The following is a 7,416-nucleotide window of genomic DNA, read 5'->3' as shown; positions in this document are numbered from 1 at the left end:
GGCTAAGTTCTTCATCTGATTCAGAGCTACTAAGAGCTGGCTCCTTAAACTCATCTTTTTTCTCCTCTTTCCTTCCAATCTCTCCCCAGGTATTCTTCCCTGACATTAACTTTTCCTCGGGTTCAAGACCCGTGGAAAGGCCTGTATACTTATTTGGTGCACCATGTTTCCTCTTTGCTCCTGATCTCTCTCCCTGCTTTACTTCTGATAGACTGTCTTGAATTTCGTCCAGAATCTCCACCCTGCCTTAACAACTTGTTGACATGTGAAAAGGAACAAAAGGGCTTTTAACACTAGGGAAAGTTCAAGGCCAGACATACCTCGTAAAGCTGTCACGGGTCCCGCAGTTCTGGTTCTGCCCCGCAAACGAGGGATCTTCCTTGCGCTGGTGTGATGGTAGTTCCCGAATTTCAGCACCACTTATCCTGAGCTTTTGTCCCCACCGGTAAGAACACGCTCAGGACAACCGGAATCTTCTGCAGCAAAAGCTTTATTGCTTACTTCTTCACAGGCCAGAGGAGAAGAGAGAGAAAATGGCAAAGCCCCGTCCCTTTTATGGAGGATTGTCCTCCGCCTCGGACGTGTCGCTCCCTGATTGGCTGCAGCCCATCGACCGGAGTTGTCGTCACGGGGAAGGCAGAGCACATGGAGTGGAAAACTACCCCTGCACATGCGCAGCTTGCTTGTTTACTACTTAGAACACAGGGTGTCAGTGCCATCGTGTAATGGAGAATGTAAGGGAGGCTCCCCACAGGCCTCTGTCTCCCAAGTGCTGGGATTAAATAGCTCTGATTTTTAACTTTCGATGAACCTGTGGAGCTGTGACAGTTCATGAATGTTTAGCCAGATAATTACTCCTAATTGACATGTATGTAAACATTCTCTGATGTAAACATTTTATTCAATCTCTAATAGTGAAATTGATAACTCATTGAAGTTGAGCTTAATACTGGGTGTGTTGTATGTGTGGACTATCTTACATTTTTAGAGACTTAGTNATAACAATATCTAATTAAAATTGCACTTGCCCGTAAGAATGTTGTGATGTTGGGCATACTGATGGCTTGATGGAGAAAGACAATTTTGAATTCTCAGCAGGTCTTCCTGAGGTCTCAGGAGTAGGAAGGGAAGTTAGGAAGCCAACACAGAGGCAGACAGACAACAAGATCCTGATCTGCAGTGGTTTTAAACAGCTGCAATTAGCTGAGATTTTCACAAGGGTAGAATAAATTGGGGTAAAGCTTTATCATTTGTCTCTGAAATTATTTATTGGCATCTTCTAAATCATGATTATATTGAAAAATAAATCTGATTGGTTAACTTTAAGCTTTAAGAGTCTTGTTTCTTCCAGGAAATTAGGTGGTGCTATGGCTGATCGTGGGGTGAATGGGCATCGCATGGTAGTGAGATAAACTCGGGATGGGGATGGGGCCACTGGAGATATGGTTAGCAGAGGAACACTGAGTGAGATGGCATAGTGGAGGCCCTGTGGCCCCTCATGGCCAGACAGTTGGCAGGCAGAGGGACTGCCAAGTGAGANCTCCTACAGGGCCACAGTGACTCCCTGTGGCCCTGGGCAGGANTGCTGCAGCTTGCTGGTTGCTTTGCAGGCACTAGCACTGGAACATGCAGGCTCTCTTTTTAAATATTTCCCACAAGAAGGTATGTGCTTGTGGGCCACTAAGGGTTTGGTTTTTGTTTTGTTTTTACATTTTTTCTTTCTTTTTAATTAGATATTTTCTTTATTTACGTTTCATTTTTTTAAAAAAGAGTTTGTTCATCATATGTAAGTACATTGTAGCTGTCTTTAGACACCAGAACAAGGCATAGAGATTGTAAACCACCATGTGTTTCTTGGAATTTGAACTCAGGACCTCCAGAAGAGTAGTCAGTGCTCTTACCTGCTGAGCCATCTTAACAGTCCCTCTATTTACATTTCAAATGTTATCCCCTTTCCTAGTTTACTCCCAAAACTCCACTATCCCCTCCCTCATCCCTCTCCTCACCAACCCACCCACTCCTGCTTCCTGGCGCTGGCATTGGCCTATACTGAGGCATAGAACCTTCCGAGGACCAAGGGCATCTCCTCCCATTGATGAGTCCATTAAGGTTTTATTAACTTAATACCCAGTCGATTGTGTACATTTTTTTGTGATGGAGATTCAAAAGTAGACATCAGAAATCTCGTTTATTAGAGGGAAAGTTCATCTAACAAAGAAGAGGCATCAGGAATATAGCCTAGAGCATAGGATGAGTGACTGTGGAGAAGGTGGAGCAGCGCTTTAAATAGAATGTCCCTAAACCCTCAAGCATGGGACAACTGAGCTGGGGCTGAGTGGAGAGGTCTGAACGGAGTGATGGATCTGAATAGAGTGATTGATGCAGAGGAAACAGGTTTCTAAGATTGGTTTCTGAACACAAAGAAGAATGAAGTAAACGAAGTGATATGTCCTGCGCTCAAAAATGAACTCTGTGGCTGAAGAATTTGTAGGAAACATTGTCTTTTTTTTTTAATATTTATTTATTTATTGTAAGTACACTGTAGCTGTCCTCAAACGCACCAGAAGAGGGCATCAGATCTCATTAAAGGTGGTTGTGAGCCACCATGTGGTTGCTGGGATTTGAACTTCAGACATTCGGAAGAGCAGTCGGGTGCTCTTACCCACTGAGCCATCTCACCAGCCCAGGAAACATTGTCTTATTAATAGTTTTACCTGGGCGTGGTGTCGCACCCCTTTACTCCCAGCAGTTGGGAGGAAGAGGCAGGCCAACTGTAAACCATAAACCTGTTGCTTGGCCTTTTGATGCTTTTCTTCAGAATAGCATCACATTAAAGTTTTTAGTTTGCCAATATTTTTAAAATTGAAATGAGTTTATCACTGGAGCATTAGGCAAAGTGAGCAAGTGGTTAGCAATATGAATCATATTATCAGAATAATAAAAACCAGTTCCTGAAGAGACAGAAACTATATGTGATGAAAGGGACTGTGCATACAGTCATAATATCAATAAATGCCCTATCACTAGCTCTCAATCTCAGGTAAATCTGCAGATCACCTGGTGTGCCTGTCAGTGATCTAATTCAATGTCCCAGAGCTACAGTGTCTGGGGATCTATAGTGTCAATAAAACTCTGGTGGACAGTGAACCCCTGATATTCCACACGATAAGGAGCTATAGACTTTTAAATAGGAGCATGGATCTTGGTTTGTCACTAAGGTATATAATAACAAGGGAAATGAGGTGTTTATAAGGAAATTTCAACCTGAAATGACAACAAAGAGTGTGCCTTCAGGTGTGAAATGTTCTGTGGAGAATTCAAGGTTCCAGTGTCCAGTGACTTAGCATGTATCCTTCTGTTAAGTTGAAATGTTGAAGAGGGGACACACCATCATTTTCTCGATTATCCAGTCTCAGTACTCCATCTTCAGATTTTTTGATAGCCTCACCTTAGTGGCTTCAGAAAAAATTATGTTTCATGGACCTGCACAGGATGCTTTGAAGTCCTTCAGATCTGCAGGGATGGTCATCTATTGTTATGAGAGCTTCTTCATTCACAGGATCTGCAATCCAGAACAGGGGATATCAGGGATGGAGACTTAACTGTGTGTGGGTTTCTCAACTTTAAATACCAGTGGATAAATTGGTGGCAAGATTTGTGTTAGGTTAACAGCACTGGCTTGTTATTCAGGTTTTCTTCCTTCTCTAGTCCTGCATGTATGCTTGTGTCTTACTGAATGCTTTGTTGTGCTTCCCAGTTGTGGTGACCCTCTTAGTCAACATGCTGGCCTTAGGCCCACTTATTTATCATTTGAATAGCTTGGGAAAAGACCATGTACAGATGGTGATTTTCAGTTTTCCCCTAGGGTATGATCTGACTCTAAGCTGTTGTGGAGATGTCACTCAACTCAGGAGTCTGTTCTAATTTCAGATTCAGGCCTTGCTTGTGGCCTATGGAGACTATAATATTCATAAGACTTCATATTTTTGATATGCCTGGGTTTGTCAGAGTCAGAATGTATGGTGAGTGCTTTTCATAAGNTCATGCAGTCAGCTTCATCTTTTAGAAATATGGATACAGTTATGGAGGATTCTCTGACTCTAAAATGTGCAATATTTTTGAATCTATGGACTCAAATAAAAATGTAGGTGGAATTCCAACGTTTTTTCACGTGAAGACTTTGAATGTATACATCAAGTCTACATCTATTATAAGTCTACATCAAGTCTATGTCTATTTATCGTATATATGCAAATGTATAGATAGTATCAGCATAAACATGTGGGCACCTTTCAGATCCCAGAGCTGCCAGTGTCTTATGAGAGAGGATTACAAATCTATGAAATGCAGTTCTCCAGTGACTCAGGAACATTGGGTTGAGGGTGAGAGACAATTAAATTGTACATATAAATAAATGGGAAAAGAGTCTGTGATTGCTCCCATTTTTTTCTCCTGTGTGATTTTGATGAGTAATGGGGGAAGAATATGCATAAATAGCAGTACTTATACCCCCTGGGATATATGGTGGAATTTTAAAAGGAGTACACAAGAGATTGTGATGTTAATCTCTGTCCTGGAGGTCTCTTGAAATTCTGTGTAATAGATTGGCCTTTGTGTGGGCTGAGGTGGCCCAATCCACAGCTTTCCCTAAGGCTGTTTGTTGCTCCTGTTGCTTGTCAGCCTGTCTACTTCAGGTTCTCTGTTGGCTTTTGCTATGGGGAGTTGCTTGCCTCTTAAATTTTATATGCATCTGCAACAATTACAGTCTTCACCTAAGAAATTGAAATGAAGGCAACACTGAAACACTTGTGAACTTTCATTCCCCAGTGTGCTCTTTAGCATGAGTCCCAACTTGGAAGTCCTCTGCAGGGGATCCTCCTCCAGCCCCTATCTTGTTCCAGGAAGTTTGCAGCCATCCATGGCTTAGTACCCAGCAGCAAGCAGGCTTCTATCAGCTTGAGGCTGTATGACTTGTGCATACATAACTTTTTTTTTTTTATGGTTTTTCAAGACAGGGTTTCTCTGTATAGCTCTGGCTGTCCTGGAACTCACTTTGTAGACCAGGTTGGCCTCAAACTCAGAAAGCTGCCTGCCTCTGCCTCCTGAGTGCTGGGTTTAAAGGTGTGTGCCAGCATGCCCGGCTTGTGCATATATAACCAAAGCTTATCTTCACCTTAAAGCGCCTTTTGTTTCACCATGAAGTTGGATATGATCCTTTTATGTGGATAAACTTAAAATGTTAAAGAAAATTCGTTTAATTACTTAAGTCTCTTAAAAATGAAACTTCATACTATGGATCAAGTCTTGCCATCTTTAAAGGGTTATTAAACAAAGCCAAGCCCTGGATTCCCAACCAGCCTGTTGCTTCTACTGACACACACCCAGAACTTCTTTCACTGTGAGACAGAGGCCTTCCGAGTTCTTCATGGGCATTGTTACTGTCTACAGTAAGCCTTAGACAGACAATGAGGAAGTTGTGATCACCTATTTCTTTCATTGGCATAATAAAATGCAAACTCTGGTTAGTAAAATGCATAATTAGTAAGTATATCTTCATTCGGTGGCTACAGATCCTGATACAATTGCTTATTTGATTATAACATGCTAAAATATGGGCACTAATAAAATAGAATCTCAATTTCTCAGAACATACCCTTGTAGCTGCTTGTATTCTTATGTTCAATTTGGTCCCCAAAACTGCTCACAAAAGTTTCCATATGTAAGATGCTCATGGATGCTCCAGGTTGATTCTGACTGGTAAGTAAAGATGCTGACAAGCAACAGCAGGGCAGGGCAGGGCAGGAAAGAGGAGTGAGTTTTATGATTCACAGGCTTGGGAGAGATAAGGAGGAAGAGGAGATTTGGCATGTGATGGGGGAGGGTCAGGAGATACCACCAGGAGAGGGTGAGGAATAGAGAACATAGCCACCATGTAGGAGACAGAGAATAGTGGCCCTGACTGTATAAAGGACAGCAAAGTTGGAATATAGAGTTTTGGTAAGCAATAACTTACCAAGATCAAAGGGAAGATCAAAAGAAATGGATTGGCCATATAGGAGCCAGGAAATGGTCCTGCCATTTAGTTGTTTTAGGCATATGAAATATAACTGCTGTGTGTGTGTGTGTGTGTGTGTGTGTGTGTGTGTGTGTGTGTGTGTGTGTGTGAGTGTGTATTTCATTCAGGAACATAGAACATTGGGGCTGGCAGCTAGTAACTCAGAGCAGCTGCTGCCACTGGGAACAATTTGGGTAGTTTAATTGGGAACAGCTATAGTCCTTAACCTCTCCAATATGTTTAAAATTAGAAAAAATAAGGCTGCCACTCATCCTGGACCTGACATGCTTCTTACTGAGATAACGAAAAATCATCAATTCATCACAACTACAAAAACAAAGATCAAATGAGCATGTTATTGTTACTGATTAAGAGATTGTTTTTTTTATTTGGTCCTGATACTAAGGAAATAGTTGCAGTTTTAACTTTATGCTTTCAATGGTCAAACATCAATGTCCCTTGGAATCTTTAAAACGTAAGTTTAAAACATTATAAGTATGTAAACATAAGTCTTGGAAATAAGGGGCAAGTCTTTAATCTGACCACCTCTGGAGCAGAAGCAGCAAGATCATAGAGTTCAAAGTCAACCTGGTCTGCATAGTATTGAATTCCAGGACAGCCAGGGCTACATGGAGGAACCCAGTCTCAATAACAAAAAAACAAAAATGAGAAAGAGGAGGAGGAGGAGGAAGAAAAGGCAATGATTGAGTTTTAATAAATAAAGTTTTATCTATGAAGATTAGGATAGCTGGATGTTTCCATGCCACGAGCTCTGGTCAAGTCAGTTTGACAAGCCGAGGCTTGGAAGCTACTCACTGAGGCAGAAGAGTTTCACAGAAACTCAGTCCTGGAGTCTGGCGTCCTCTCTAACCCATACATTAATTTTCCATTCTCTCGTTAGTCTAGTGTATGGATCCATGTGCTCTCTTTCAGTATTATCCTATTATAAGTGCCTTTTAAGATTGAATTCTGACATAGCTAAAGCCAGTGTTCCAACAGTCCTAGAACATCCTTGAGCAAGACCTTGGGCTTAATTTCAGTACTGCCCCTGGTATTACACTATCACTTTGAGTAAAAGTTAGGTCACTGTCTTTCACAGGAAACTACCATCACCNAGGAAGAAAGAAGTTTCTGACTGTAGGAGAAACCAGAAGAGATACTTAGAACTATAGCTGAGTTACACCCATATACAGGAATTTACAATGGTTTAGGAAGTATATCGGGCTTTGGTTTTAGAGTATTGCATTATTCATGAGATGGTTAGCTAGAAAGGAACTCCTAGCTAGAACCATGGAGTGAAAAGATCTCACACCTGGCTTCTAAGACTATAGCTGACCTTAGATAGGGCTGACTTTGTCTCA

At 41.6% G+C, this 7,416-nt stretch overlaps 1 protein-coding gene across 2 annotated transcripts in view; it reads left to right on the top strand.

The window, feature by feature from the left end:
• The window catches only part of LOC110294574 (ATP-binding cassette sub-family G member 3), a 72,686-nt gene that overhangs the window by 33,999 nt on the left and 31,271 nt on the right, over positions 1-7,416 (top strand). The window lies entirely within an intron of this gene.

The sequence above is a fragment of the Mus caroli genome, chromosome 5 (assembly GCF_900094665.2).
Source record: "Mus caroli chromosome 5, CAROLI_EIJ_v1.1, whole genome shotgun sequence".
NCBI classification, from domain to species: domain Eukaryota; kingdom Metazoa; phylum Chordata; class Mammalia; order Rodentia; family Muridae; genus Mus; species Mus caroli.
Note: the sequence above shows the minus strand (reverse complement) of the source record. Positions and strands in the feature narration are given on the sequence as shown.